At 36.9% G+C, this 13571-nt stretch overlaps 1 protein-coding gene across 4 annotated transcripts in view; it reads left to right on the forward strand.

Moving 5' to 3' along the window:
* The window catches only part of SP100 (SP100 nuclear antigen), a 102377-nt gene that overhangs the window by 24454 nt on the left and 64352 nt on the right, over nt 1-13571 (forward strand). The gene's annotated exons all lie outside the window — the stretch shown is intronic.

Below are 13571 nucleotides of genomic sequence, written 5' to 3' on the forward strand. Positions count from 1 at the left end.
TCTATTTCATATAGTTTTTATAAAAATAGCTACTAGGTTTTACCAATTCCCTTTTAAGATAATTTAGGGGTATATTTATATACTTTCTCCTTCTATTTGTTGATGTACTGAATTATATAAGGATATTTCTTAATGTTGAACCATCTTTACTCATTTTGTTATCTTCCTTTTCCTCTTTTTCTCCTTAGTAAAGTAGTTTGATGTTTTTTAGGCTAAAATTTTTTTTATTATTGATCATTTTTTAAATTTAAGTATAATTAACATACAATGTTCTATTAATTTCAGGTGTACCCACATGTGATTGATGTACTGATTCAACAATTCTACACATCACTCAGTGCTCATCACCATGTGTACTTATCACGTGTCACCATATAACATTATATAACACCATATAACAATGTTACTGCCTATATTCCCTTTACTGTACTTTTCATTTCTGTGACTTATTTATTTTATAGCTGGAAGTTTGTACCCCTTAATCCCCTTTATCTATTTTACCCATCCCCCAACATACCATTCCTCTGTCAACCACCAGTTTGTTCCCTGTATTTAAGAGTCTGGTTTTTTTTGGTTTTTGGCTTATTTTGTTTTGTTTTTTAGATTTTGCATGTAAGTGAAATCATATGGTATTTATCTCTTTGTGTCTGACTTATTTCACTTAGCATAATACTCTCTAGTTTCACCTATATTGTCATGAATGGCAAGATCTCATTCTTCTAAAAATTAAAAATAGAAATTCCGAATGATCCAATAATTCCAGTACTGGGTATTTACCCAGAGAAAACAAGAATACTAATTCAAAAAGATAAATGCACCCCTATGCTTATTTCAGCATTATTTACAATAGCTAAGTCTTGGAAGCAACCCAAGTGTCCATTGATTGATGAATAGGTAAAGAGGATGTGGTGTGTAAATATAATGGAATAGTCCTCTTCCCCTATTTTTGAAATAGCCTCTAACCACAAGGTCTATTTCATCTTTGAGACTCAACATAGTACTTTTTATTTTTCTTTTGTAAAATCTCTGGGCAGTTTATTTTCGTTATGTTGCAGCCTGTTTAGCTTCTACTTATTATAACTTATTGAGACTTCTTTTGTGTCCAAGATTATTATTATTGTTTAAAAATTTTTTAACACTTATTTATTTTTTGAGAGAGAGGGAGAAGGGGCAGAGAGAGAGGAAGAGACAGAATCTGAAGCAGGCTCCAGGCTCTGAGCTGTCCGCACAGAGCTCAACATGGGGCTTGAACTTAAGAACCTCAAGATCATGACCTGAGCTGAAGTCGATGCTTAACTGACTGAGCCACTTAGGCGCCCCTTTTGTGGTCAAGATTATAATCCATATTGATACACATTTCAAGGACATTGGGGGAAAATGGTGTGTTACTTGTTTTTAGGTCACAAGATTAAATAATAAATTATTCTTGCTAATTTATCCAGAGCCTGTATATTTTGATCATTTTTGGAATATGTGAAGAGTCAAAAATTAGAGGTGAATTGCTTTTCAACATCCATAAAACATTTGTTCCATTATTTGTTTCTTAACTTTTGCTTTGCTATGATTATGAATACCATTATTTTTTGTTTTGTTTATATTTGAATACCATAACTACCTTTCTTTGATTTTACAAATTTTGTGTCACTTTGTCTTTTTTGTATCTTTTCTTGGATTCCATTTTTGATCTGTGTCTTTCAATATTATCCTTTTTTTTTTGCATTTCCATTTAATATTTTAAATATATTTTTCATATGAGTATTTTTTTCCTTTTTTAACTTTTAGAACTCCTATTGTTTTCCTTGTTTGTTCTCTCTGAAAAATGCAAGGTGTGTTTTCTTTTTCTTTTCCTTTATTTTTTAGTGTTCCATAGGGTTTTATAGAGTCTGATTTCACTGAACCTGTAGTTTCTAGAATAATTTTCTGCAGGTAGATACTGTACGCATTTTGTTAGATTAACACTGTGTTTCACATTTTTTGTGCTATTGTAAATGGTAGTATTTTATGTTATGTTATTTCATTTTATTTTAAAGATTATTTATTTCTGAGAGAGAGAGAGAGAGAGAGAGAGAGAGAAAACACAGCAGGGGAGGGGCAGAGGGACTGAGGATCCGAAGCAGGCTCTGCACTGAGAGCAGTGAGCCCCACATGGGGCTGAAATTCACAAACTGTGAGCCAAAGTTGGACACTCAACCAACTGAGCTACCCAGGTGCTCCTGGTAGTAGTTTTTTTTTTTTCCAAATTCCAATTGTTCATTGCTGGTATACACAAAAGCAGTTGATCTTTGTATATTAACCTGTGTGCAGTGACCTTGCTATAGTTACCTATTAGTTCCAGGAGATTTTTTTTTTTTTTTTTGGCAATTTGAGATTTTCTACATAAACAATTATATCATCTGCAAATAAAGACAATTAATTTCTTGCCTCCCAAATTTTATACGTTATTTTTTTCTTCATTGTCTGCACTAACTACACCTTCTAGTAAGATGTTGAATAGGAGCGGTAAGAGAGGACATCTTTGCCTTGTTCCTGATCTTAGGGAAAAGTGTGCCAGTTCTCTCCAGTATGATATTAGCTATAAGTTTTTTTTGTAGAAGTTTTTTGACTTCATGTTGAAGAAGTTCCTCTCTATTTTTAGTTTACTGAGAGTTTTTACATGAATAGGTGTTGGATTTCATTAAATGACTTTTTTGTGTCAGTTGACATCATTCAAATTTTCTAGTTTAGCCTGTTGATGTGTTAGATGAGTACACTGATTGGTTCTGAATATTGAATGAGACTTGCATATCTAAAATAAACTCCACTTGGTTGGAGTTAATTTTTTTGCATTGTTGGATGAGATTTGCTAATATTTTCTTGAAGACTTTTGGATGTATAGTCTGAGAGTTATTGGTCTGTAGTTTGTCTTTATCTGGTTTTGGTATTACAATAGTGCTGGGCTCATAGAAGGAATTAAGAAGTGTTCCCTCTGTTTCTATTTTCTGGACAAGACTATGGCGAATTGGTACCATTTCTTCCTTAAATATTTTGTAGAATTAGCAAAAATACCTGAACCTAGTGCTTACCTTTTTCAAAGTTATTAATTACTGACTCAATTTTTTAAAAAGTGAACATAGGTCTATTCAAATTACCTCTCTTTGTGTGAGTTTTGTGGGTTTCTGTTTTTCTAGGATTTTGTTCATTTTATTTGACTTATCAAATTGTGGAGATACCTTTATTTATAGTATTCCTTTGTTATCTTTTTAGCATCCATGGAATCAATTGTGTGATCCTACTTTCACTTTGATATTTTGTCTTTTCTTTCTCTCTCTTTTTTTCTTGGTTAGCCTGGGTAGAAGGTTATCAATTTTCTAGATCATTTCCAAGAACTAGCTTTAGGTTTGGTGGAATTTTCTGTTATTTCCTATTTTCAATTTCATTGATTTCTGCTCTAATTTTTGCTGCCTTACTTCTGCTTTAGGTTTAAATTGCTCTTTCTTTTCCAGTTTTCTAAGTGGAGACACTTAGATTATTAATTTTGAATCTTTCTTGTCTTCTAATATATGCATTTAATGGAATGCATTTCTCTCTAATCATAGCTTTTTTTGCATCCCACAAATTTTGGTGAGTTGTCTGTTCATTTTTATTTAGTTCAAAATATCTCTAAATTTTTCTTGAGATTTCTTTGATCCAGGCGTTATTTAGAAGTGTATCTTTAAATCTCCAAGTACTGGGTACTTTCTAGCTCTTTCTGTTATTGATTTGTAGTTTAATTCCTGTGTTGTCTGAGAAAATACTTTATGATTTTTATTCTTTTCAACTTTTTAAGATATGTTTCATGGCCCACTGTGTGCTCTGTCTTGGTAAGGGTTGTTATTCTGTGTGATTTTGAGGAGTATGTATATTTTCATACTCCAACAACACCAGCAATTCTGCTGTTGTTGGATGCAGTATTATAAAAATGTCAAATAGATCAAATTGTTTGGCAAAGATGTTTAGGTCAATTATATTCTTATTGCTTTCTACCTGCTTGATCTATTAATTACTAAAAAAGGGCTTTTCATGTATCCAACTGTAGTAACAGATTTGTCTATTTCTATTATCATTTTATCAACTTTTAGCTTCCATAATTTGATGTTTTGTGTTTAGGGAGATATATGTTAAGGATTGTTATGTCTTCTTGGAAAACTGACCCCTTTATCATATGAAATGCTCTCTTTCTCCTTGATAATTTTTCTTATTCTGAAGTTTTTTTGTATGGAAATAATGTGGCTACTCCATCTTTTTTGTTTGTTTGTTTCATTAGTGTTAGCATGGTATCTCTTTCTCCATTCTGAACCTGAGTCCTTTATTTATGGGGTTTTCTGGGTGACAATACTGGTTTTTCTGGGTTGGGTCTTGTTTTTGCAGTCACTTTGACAATCTCTGCTTTTTTTTTTTTTCTTTCCAAGTTGTTAATTAATTTCCAGTTAGGTAACATACAGTGTAATATTAGTTTCAGGTGTAGAATTTAGTGATTCATCACCTACACCCCGCGCTCAACACAAGTGCCCTCCTTAATACACATTGCCTATTTAACCCATCCCTCTGCCCACCCCCCTCCAGTAACCATCAGTTTGTTCTCTATAGTTAAGAGTCTGTTTCTTTTCTTCTTCTTCTTCTTTTTTACCATTTAATTTAATTTATTTTTTAAATTTACATCCAAGTTAGCATATAGTGCAACAATGATTTCTGGAGTAGATTTCTTAATGCTGCTTACCAATTTAGCCCACCCCCCCCCAATAAACCCTCCAATAACCCTCTGTTTGTTCTCCATATTTAAGAGTCTCTTATGTTTTGTCCCTTCCCTGTTTTTATATTATTTTTGCTTGCCTTCCCTTATGTTCATCTGTTTTGTCTCTTAAAGTCCTCATATGAGTGAAGTCATATGATTTTTGTCTTTCTCTGACTGACTAATATCACTTAGCATAATACCCTCCAGTTCCATCCACATAGTCGCAAATGGCAAGATTTCATTCTTTTTGATTGCCAAGTAATACTCCATTGTATATATATACCACATCTTCTTTATCCATTCATCCATCGATGGACATTTGGCCTCTTTCCATTCTTTGGCTACTGTTGATAGTGCTGCTATGAACATTGGGGTGCATATGTCCCTTCAAAACAGCATACCTGGGGCGCCTGGGTGGCTCAGTCGGTTAAGCGGCCGACTTCGGCTCAGGTCACGATCTCACGGTCCGTGAGTTCGAGCCCCGCGTCGGGCTCTGTGCTGACAGCTCGGAGCCCGGAGCCTGTTTCAGATTCTGTGTCTCCCTCTCTCTGACCCTCCCCCGTTCATGCTCTGTCTCTCTCTGTCTCAAAAATAAATAAACATTAAAAAAAAAAAAAAACAGCATACCTGTATCCCTTGGATAAATACCTAGTAGTGCAATTGCTGGGTCGTAGGGATAGTATTTTTAATTTTTTGAGGAACTTCCATACTGTTTTCCAGAGTGGCTGCACCAGTTTGCATTCCCACCAACAATGCAAAAGAGATCCTCTTTCTCTGCATCCTTGCCAATAGCCTGTTATTGCCTGAGTTTTTAATGTTAGCCATTCTGATAGGTGTGAGGTGGTATCTCATTGTGGTTTTGATTTATATTTCCCTGATGATGAGTGATGTTGAGCATTTTTTTTTATGTGTCAGTTGGCTATCTGTATGTCTTCTTTGGAGGAGTGTCTATTCATGTCTTTTGCCCCTTTCTTCACTGGATTATTTGTTTTTTGGGTGTTGAGTTTGAGAAATTCTTTATAGATTTTGGATACTAACCCTTTATCTGATATTTCATTTGCAAATACCTTCTCCCATCCTGTCAGTTGCCTTTTACTTTTGTTGATTGTTTCCTTCGCTGTGTAGAAGCTTTTTATTTTGATGAGGTCTCAATAGTTCATTTTTGCTTTCGTTTCCCTTGCTTCCAGAGACATGTTGAGTAAAAAGTTGCTGCAGCCAAAACAAAAACAAAAATTCATATAAAGTGATACAACACTTTAATATAATACAAAATAATAAAGAAAATACAGAATATAAAGGAAAATAAATTAACCTGCACTTACGTTTGAAAACCTTTGTGGCTGGTGTGAGGAAACAGGAGAGAAGAGGGTTTGTGTAGGATGACTTTCATTATCACTAACGGAATCACTGCTATCTATTTGTTCAGTAGAATCTTTTTCTGCATGGGGGCCATTTATATGCTCTCATGGATGTTGACTGCAGTAAAGTATTAATAAATTCTTGTCATATACCATATTTAATGTAACTGGCAATAAGGCAGCAGAGGAAAGGGTCTATGTCCACAGGCAGCCTGACCTAGAATGAAGTAAATCATTCCTGAGCTTACTCTTATATGGAAAAGCAAAGGACTGTCCATACGTGCTTTGAAGTGACAAAAACTGATACTAGTGCCAGTTGTGGGCACCTTCCAACATTCTGAAAAATCACTGATTTCTGCCAAACACTGTGGCCTGAGACTGAGCATCTGAGCATGGGAGACGATCACCCACGAGCCCTCAGAGAGAGAGAGAAGAACCACTGGCTCAGTTGTGATCACGTGATGTTCAGCACCATGTACTACTCATATTGCAGGCCATTGCTTGTTTATCAAGTTAAAATTTATTAGAAACATTTGCTCGTCTTGTGGAATACTCACAGAACAAGTTACTCGCAATCCAACGTTTTACTATATATGTGTTAAGTCCATCTGGTCCATTGTCATTAAAGCCATTGTTTCCTTATTGATTTTCTGCTTACATGATCTGTCCATTGATGAAAGGGGGGTAAAGTGCCCTACTGTTATTGTATTATTATTATAAATGAATTCCTTTATGATTGTTATTAATTGTTTTATATATTTGTATTGTTTCATGTTTGGGGCATAAATATTTACAATCATTAAATTTTCTTTTTGGATGGTCCCCTTTATTATGATATAGTGCCCTTCTTCATCTATTGTTACAGTCTTCGGTTTAAAATCTAATTTTTCTGATTAAGTATTGCTACTCCGGCCTTCTTTTGACTTCAATTTGCATGATAAATGTTTCTCCATCTCCTCACTTTCAACCTGCAGGTGTTGTTAGGTCTAACATGAATCTTCTATAGGCAGCATATAGATGGGTCTTGTTTTGTTTTTTATAGAGCATTTAGTCCATTTACATTCAGAGTGATTTTTTTAATCGATTAATTTATTTTTTTAAGTGTATACAAGTTTGCTAGCATATAATGCAATAACAATTTCAGGAGTAGAATCCAGTGATTCATCCCCTACATATAACACCCAGTGCACATCCCAATAAGTGTCTTCCTTAATGCCCCTTGCCCATTTAGCCCATCCCCCCCCCCCACATCCCCTCCAGCAGCCCTTAGTTCTCAATATTTAAGAGTCTCTTATGTTTTATACCCTTCACTGTTTTTATATTATTTTTGCTTCTCGTCCCTTATGTTCACCTGTTTTGTATCTTAAATTCCACAAATGAGTGAAGTCGTATGATATTTGTCTTTCTCTGACTCACTAATTTCATTTAGCATAATACACTCTAGTTCTATCCATGTTGTTGCAAATGTCAAGATTTCACTCTTTTTGATTGCCAAGTAATACTCCATTGTATCTGTATACCACATCTTCTTTACCCATTCATCTGCCAATGGACATTTGGGCTCTTTCCATACTTTGACTATTGTCCATAACACTTCTATAAACATTGGGGTGCATGTGCCCCTTCGAAACAGCACACCTGTATCATTTGGATAAATACCTAGTAGTGCAATTGCTGGGTCATAGGGTAGTTCTATATTTAACTTTCTGAGGAACCTCCATACTGTTTTCCAGAGTGGCTGCACCAGCTTGCGTTCCCACCATCAGTGCAAAAGAGATCCTCTTTCTCTGCATCCTCGCCAACATCTAGTATTGCCTGAGTTGTTAATTTCAACCATTCTGACAAGTATGAGGTGGTATCTCATTGTGGTTTTGATTTGTATGCCCCTGATGATGAGTGATGTTGAGCATTTTTTCATGTGTCACTTGGCCATCTGGATGTCTTCTTTGGAGAAGTGTCTGTTCATATCTTTTGCCCATTTCTTCACTGGATTATTTGTTTTTTGGGTGTTGAGTTTGATATGTTCTTTATAGATTTTGGATACTAACCCTTTATCGGATATGTCATTTGCAAATATATTCTCCCATTCCTTTGGTTGCCTTTTACTTTCGCTGATTGCTTCCTTCACTGTGCAGAAGATTTTTATTTTGATGAGGTCCCAATAGTTCATTTTTGCTTTTGTTTTCCTTGCCTCCAGAGATGTGGTAAGTAAGAAGTTGCTACAGCTGAAGTCAAAGAGTTTTTTTCCTGCTTTCTCCTCGAGGATTCTGATGGCTTCCTGTCTTACATTTAGATCTTTCATCCATTCTGAGTTTATTTTTGTGTATGGTGTAAGAAAGTGGTCCAGGTTTATTTTTCTGCATGTCGCTGTCCAGTTTTCCCAGCACCATTTGCTGAACAGACTGTCTTCATTCCATTGGATATTCTTTCCTGCTTTGTCATATGGCCACAAAGTTGGCCATATGTTTGTGGGTCCATTTCTGGGCTCTCTACTCTGTTCTAGTGATCTAAGTGTCTGTTTTTGTGCCAGTACCATACTGTCTTGATGATTATAGCTTTGTAATACATACTGAATTCTGGAATGGTGATGCCTCCAGCTTTGGTTTTCTTTTTCAGGATTGGTTTGGCTATTTGGGGTCTTTTCTGGTTCCATACACATTTTAGGATTGTTTGTTCTAGCTCTGTGAAGAATGCTTGTGTTATTTTGATAGGGATTACATTGAATATGTAGATTGCTTTGGGAAGTGTTGACATTTTAACCATATTGGTTATCCCAATCCATGAGCATGGAATATTTTTCCTTTATTTTGTGTGTGTGTCTTCTTCAACTTCCTTCATAAGCTATAATTTTCAGTGTATAGATTTTTCACCTCTTTGGTTAGGTTTATTCCCAGGTATTTTATGGTTTTTAGTACAATTGTAAGTGGAATCAATTCCTTCATTTCTCTTTCTGCTGCTTCATTATTGGTGTATAGAAATGCAACCTATTTCTGTGCGTTGATTTTATATCCTGCAGCTTTGCTGAATTCATGGATCAGTTCTAGCAGGGTTTTTTTTTTGTGAAATCTTTTGGGTTTTCTATATAGAGTATCATGTCATCTGCAAAAAGTGAAGGTTTGTCTTCCTCCTTGACAGTTTAGATGGCTTTTATTTCTTTGTGTTGTCTGATTGCTGAGGCTAGGACTTCTAATACTGTGTTGAATAACAGTGGCAAGAGTGGACCTCCCTGTTGTGTTCCTGACCTTAGAGGGAAAGCTCTCAGTTTTTCCCCATTGTGATGATATTAGCAGTGGGTCTTTTGTACATGGCTTTTATGATCTTGAGGTATGATCCTTCTATCCCTACTTTCTTGACAGTTTTTATCAAGAAAGGATGCTGTGTTTTGTCAAATGCTTTCTCTACATCTATTGAGAGGATTATGTGGTTTTTGTCCTTTCTTCTATTAATATGATGTATCACACTGATTGATTTGCAGATATTGAAGCCAGCCCCGCATCCCAGGTATAAATCCCACTTGATCGTGGTGAATAATTTTTTAAATGTATTGTTGGATCCATTTGGTCAGTATCTTGTTGAGAATTTTTACATCCATGTTCATCAGGGAAATTGGTATATACTTCTCCTTGTTAGTGGGGTCTTTGTTTGGTTTTGGAATCAAGGTAAGCTGGCCTCATAGAATAAGTTTGGAAGTTTTCCTTCCATTTCCATTTTTTGGAACAGCTTCAAAAGAATAAGTATTAACTCTTCTTTAAATGTCTGATAGAATTCCCCTGGAAAGCCTCCAGCCCTAGACTCTTGTTTTTTGGGATATTTTTGATTACTAATAATATTTCTTTGATGGTTATGGGTCTGTTCACATTTTCTATTTCTTCCTGTTTCAGTTTGGTAGTTTATATGTTTCTAGGAATTTTTCCATTTCTTCCAGATTGCCAATTTATTGGTATACAATTGCTCATAATATTCTCTTATTATTGTTTGCATTTCTGCAGTGTTGGTTGTGATCTCTCCTCTTTAATTATTAATTTTATTTATTTGGGTCTTTTTCTTTTTGATAAAACTGGCTAGGGGTTTATCAATTTTGTTAATTCTTTCAAAGAACCAGCTCCTTGTTTCATTGATCTGTTTTACTGTTTAGGTTTTTTAATTTCGGTAACATTGATTTCTGCTCTAATCTTTATTATTTCCTGTCTTCTGCTGGTTTTGGATTTTATTTGCTGTTCTTTTTTCAGCTCTTTAAGGTGTAAAGTTAGGTTGTGTATCTGAGACCTTTCTTCTTTTTTTTTAGGAAGGCCTGGATTGCTATATACTTCCCTCTTAATGACAGCCTTTGCTGCATCCCAGAGGTTTGGGACTGTGGTATTATCATTTTCATTGGCTTCCGTGTACTATTTAATTTCGTCTCGGGGCGCCTGGGTGGCGCAGTCGGTTAAGCGTCCGACTTCAGCCAGGTCACGATCTCGCGGTCCGTGAGTTCGAGCCCCGCGTCGGGCTCTGGGCTGATGGCTCAGAGCCTGGAGCCTGTTTCCAATTCTGTGTCTCCCTCTCTCTCTGCCCCTCCCCCGTTCATGCTTTGTCTCTCTGTGTCCCAAAAATAAATAAATATGTTGAAAAAAAATTAAAAAAAAAATAATGTTATAATTTCGTCTTTAACTTCTTGGTTAACCCGTGTATTCTTTTTTTTTTTTTTTTTTTTTTTTAACATTTATTTATTTTTGGGACAGAGAGAGACAGAGCATGAACGGGGGAGGGGCAGAGAGAGAGGGAGACACAGAATCCGAAGCAGGCTCCAGGCTCTGAGCCATCAGCCCAGAGCCCGACGCGGGGCTCGAACTCACGGACCGCGAGATCGTGACCTGGCTGAAGTCGGACGCTTAACCGACTGCGCCACCCAGGCGCCCCAAACCCGTTTATTCTTTAATAGGATGTTGTTTAGTCTCCAAGTATTTGTTGTCTTTCAAAATTTTTTCTTGCGGTTGATTTCGAGTTTCATAATATTGTGGTCTGAAAATATGCATGGTATGAGCTCAATCTTTTTGGTACTTGCTCAGGGCTGATTTGTGTCCCAGTATGTGATCTATTCTGGATAATGTTCCATATGCACTCGAGAAGAGTGTGTATTCTGCTTTAGGATGAAATGTTCTGATTATATCTGTTAAGTCCACCCGATCCAGTGTGTCATTCAAAGCCATTGTTTCTGTGTTGATTTTCTGCTTAGGTGATCTGTTCACTGTTGTAAGTGGGGTGTTGACGTCCCCTACTATTATGGTATCATTTTCAATGAGTTTCTTTATGTTTGTGATTAATTGATTTATATATTTGGGTTATATCAGGTTGGGGGCATAAATGTTTACAATTGTTAGATCTTCGTGTGGATAGACCCCTTAATTATGATATAGTGCCCTTCTTCATTCTCTTCTTACAGTCTTTATTTTAAAGTCTAGATTGTCTGATATAAGTATGGCTACTCTGGTTTTCGTTCAGTGACCATTAGCATAATAGATGTTTCTCCATCCCCTTACTTTCTGAAGGTGTCTTTAGGTCTAAAATGGGTCTCTTGTAAACAGAATATAGATAGATCTTGTTTTATTTTCCATTCTGTTACCCTATGTCTTTTGGTTAGAGCATTTAGTCCATTGACATTTAGAGTGAGTACTGAAAGATATGAATTTATTGTCACTGCGTTGCCTGTAGAGTTGGAGTTTCTGGTGATATTCTCTAGTCCTTTCCAGTCTTTGTTGCTTTTAGTCTTTTTTGTTTTGTTTCATCTTTTCTCCCCTCAGAGAGTCCCTCTTAAAATTTCTTGCAGGGCTGGTTTAGTGGTCACAAACTCCTTTAGTTTCGTTTGTCTGGGAAACTCTTTATATCTTTTTCTATTCAGAATGATAGCCTTGCTGGATAGAGTTTTCTTGGCTGTAGACTTTCCCCGTTCAGCACATTGAATATATCATGCCACTCCCTTCTGGCTTGCCAAGTTTCTATGGAGAGATCTGCAGCCAGACTTATGGGTCTTCCCTTGTAAGTTAGTGACCTCTTTTGTCTTGATCTGCTTTTGTTCATTTTGATGAGAGTTCTCTGTGCCTCCTGGATCTGGATGTCTCTTTCCCTCCCAGATTAGGTTAGTTTTATGCTATTATCTCCTGAAATAAGTTTTCTGCCCCCTTTTCTCTCTTCTTATTCTGGGATTCCATGATATGATGTTATTATGTTTGATGGAGTCACTGAGTTCCCTAAGTCTATTCTTGTGTTCCATAATTCTTCTCTCTCTTTTGTTCAGCTTTATTATTTTCCATTATTTTATCTTCTATATTACTTATTCATTCTCTGCTTCTTCCATCCTTGTGGCCACTGCATCCAGTCTGTTTTGAATCTCGGTTACTGCATTCTTTATTTCTGACTGATTATTTTTTAACTGTTTCTTTTTTTTAATATGAAATGTATTGTCAGATTGGTTTCCATACAACACCCAGTGCTCATCCCAACAGGTGCCCTCCTCAACGCCCATCACCCAATGAGGTTCTCCCTGATGTCTTCCATGCTTTTCTTAAGCCCAGTGAGTATCCTGATGATTGTTGCTTTAAATTCTCTGTCAGGTGTATTACTTATATCTGTTTTGATTAGATCTCTGGCTGAGACCTGATCTTATTTCATTTGGGATTAATTCCTCCATCTTGACATCTTGTCATCTCTGTCTTCTTCTCTGTGTTAGAAAAGCTGCTTATGTTTCCTGCTTCTGCGAGTAATGGCTTTATGAAAAAGAGGTCATGTGGTATCCAGGGCCTGGTGCTTCAGGAAGTGTTTCTGGTATGTGCTGCGTGCACTCTGCTGTTGTGTTTTGGCTGCTGTATCCTTCAGGCCAGGCATCTGCAGAGGCTCTCCTTGCCTGCAATGGGCAGTGTTTGGTTCTTGGTCAAATCATGGCAAGTTTTAACGAGGCATGGTCTGGTCTGCTTGTTAAATGGGACCTGCTGCTACTTACACTAGAACTGAAGCCTTGCAGAACAGTCTGGTCAGGAGATGTGGTGTGGGCAGGGGTTTCTGCTGGTCTTCTGGGGAAGGGCCCTGCCACGCTGGGACTGAGGCAAACTTGACCGAGAAGGGCAATATGAACATAACGCAGGGGTGTGCGATCTGATGTAAGCAGACTAGGCAGCCCGTGTCAGTGCTGTGCTGTTTACTAAAAGGTGGTTCTGTGTTGAGGCTGAGGTGCAGGGGAGGGAAATGGCATCAGCCAACTGCTTTTTCCCCAGAGAGGGGTCTCCATGTTTGCTGCTCTCAGGAAAGCACTCCCAGAAGAGTGAATACTCTCCCCCTGTGCATTCCAGGCATTTTTCACTGTTTTCATGCTGTCTGCCACTGGGTTGCTTGCCTGCATTCTCTCCTGGAGCAGCACATTTCCCTCAGGGCTCTATCCCAGCCAACCCTGCTGACTTTTAAAACTCCAAACTTTGGGGAAGTGCTCTGGT

This window comes from Lynx canadensis, chromosome C1 (assembly GCF_007474595.2).
Source record: "Lynx canadensis isolate LIC74 chromosome C1, mLynCan4.pri.v2, whole genome shotgun sequence".
In the NCBI taxonomy this organism is placed as follows: Eukaryota; Metazoa; Chordata; class Mammalia; order Carnivora; family Felidae; genus Lynx; species Lynx canadensis.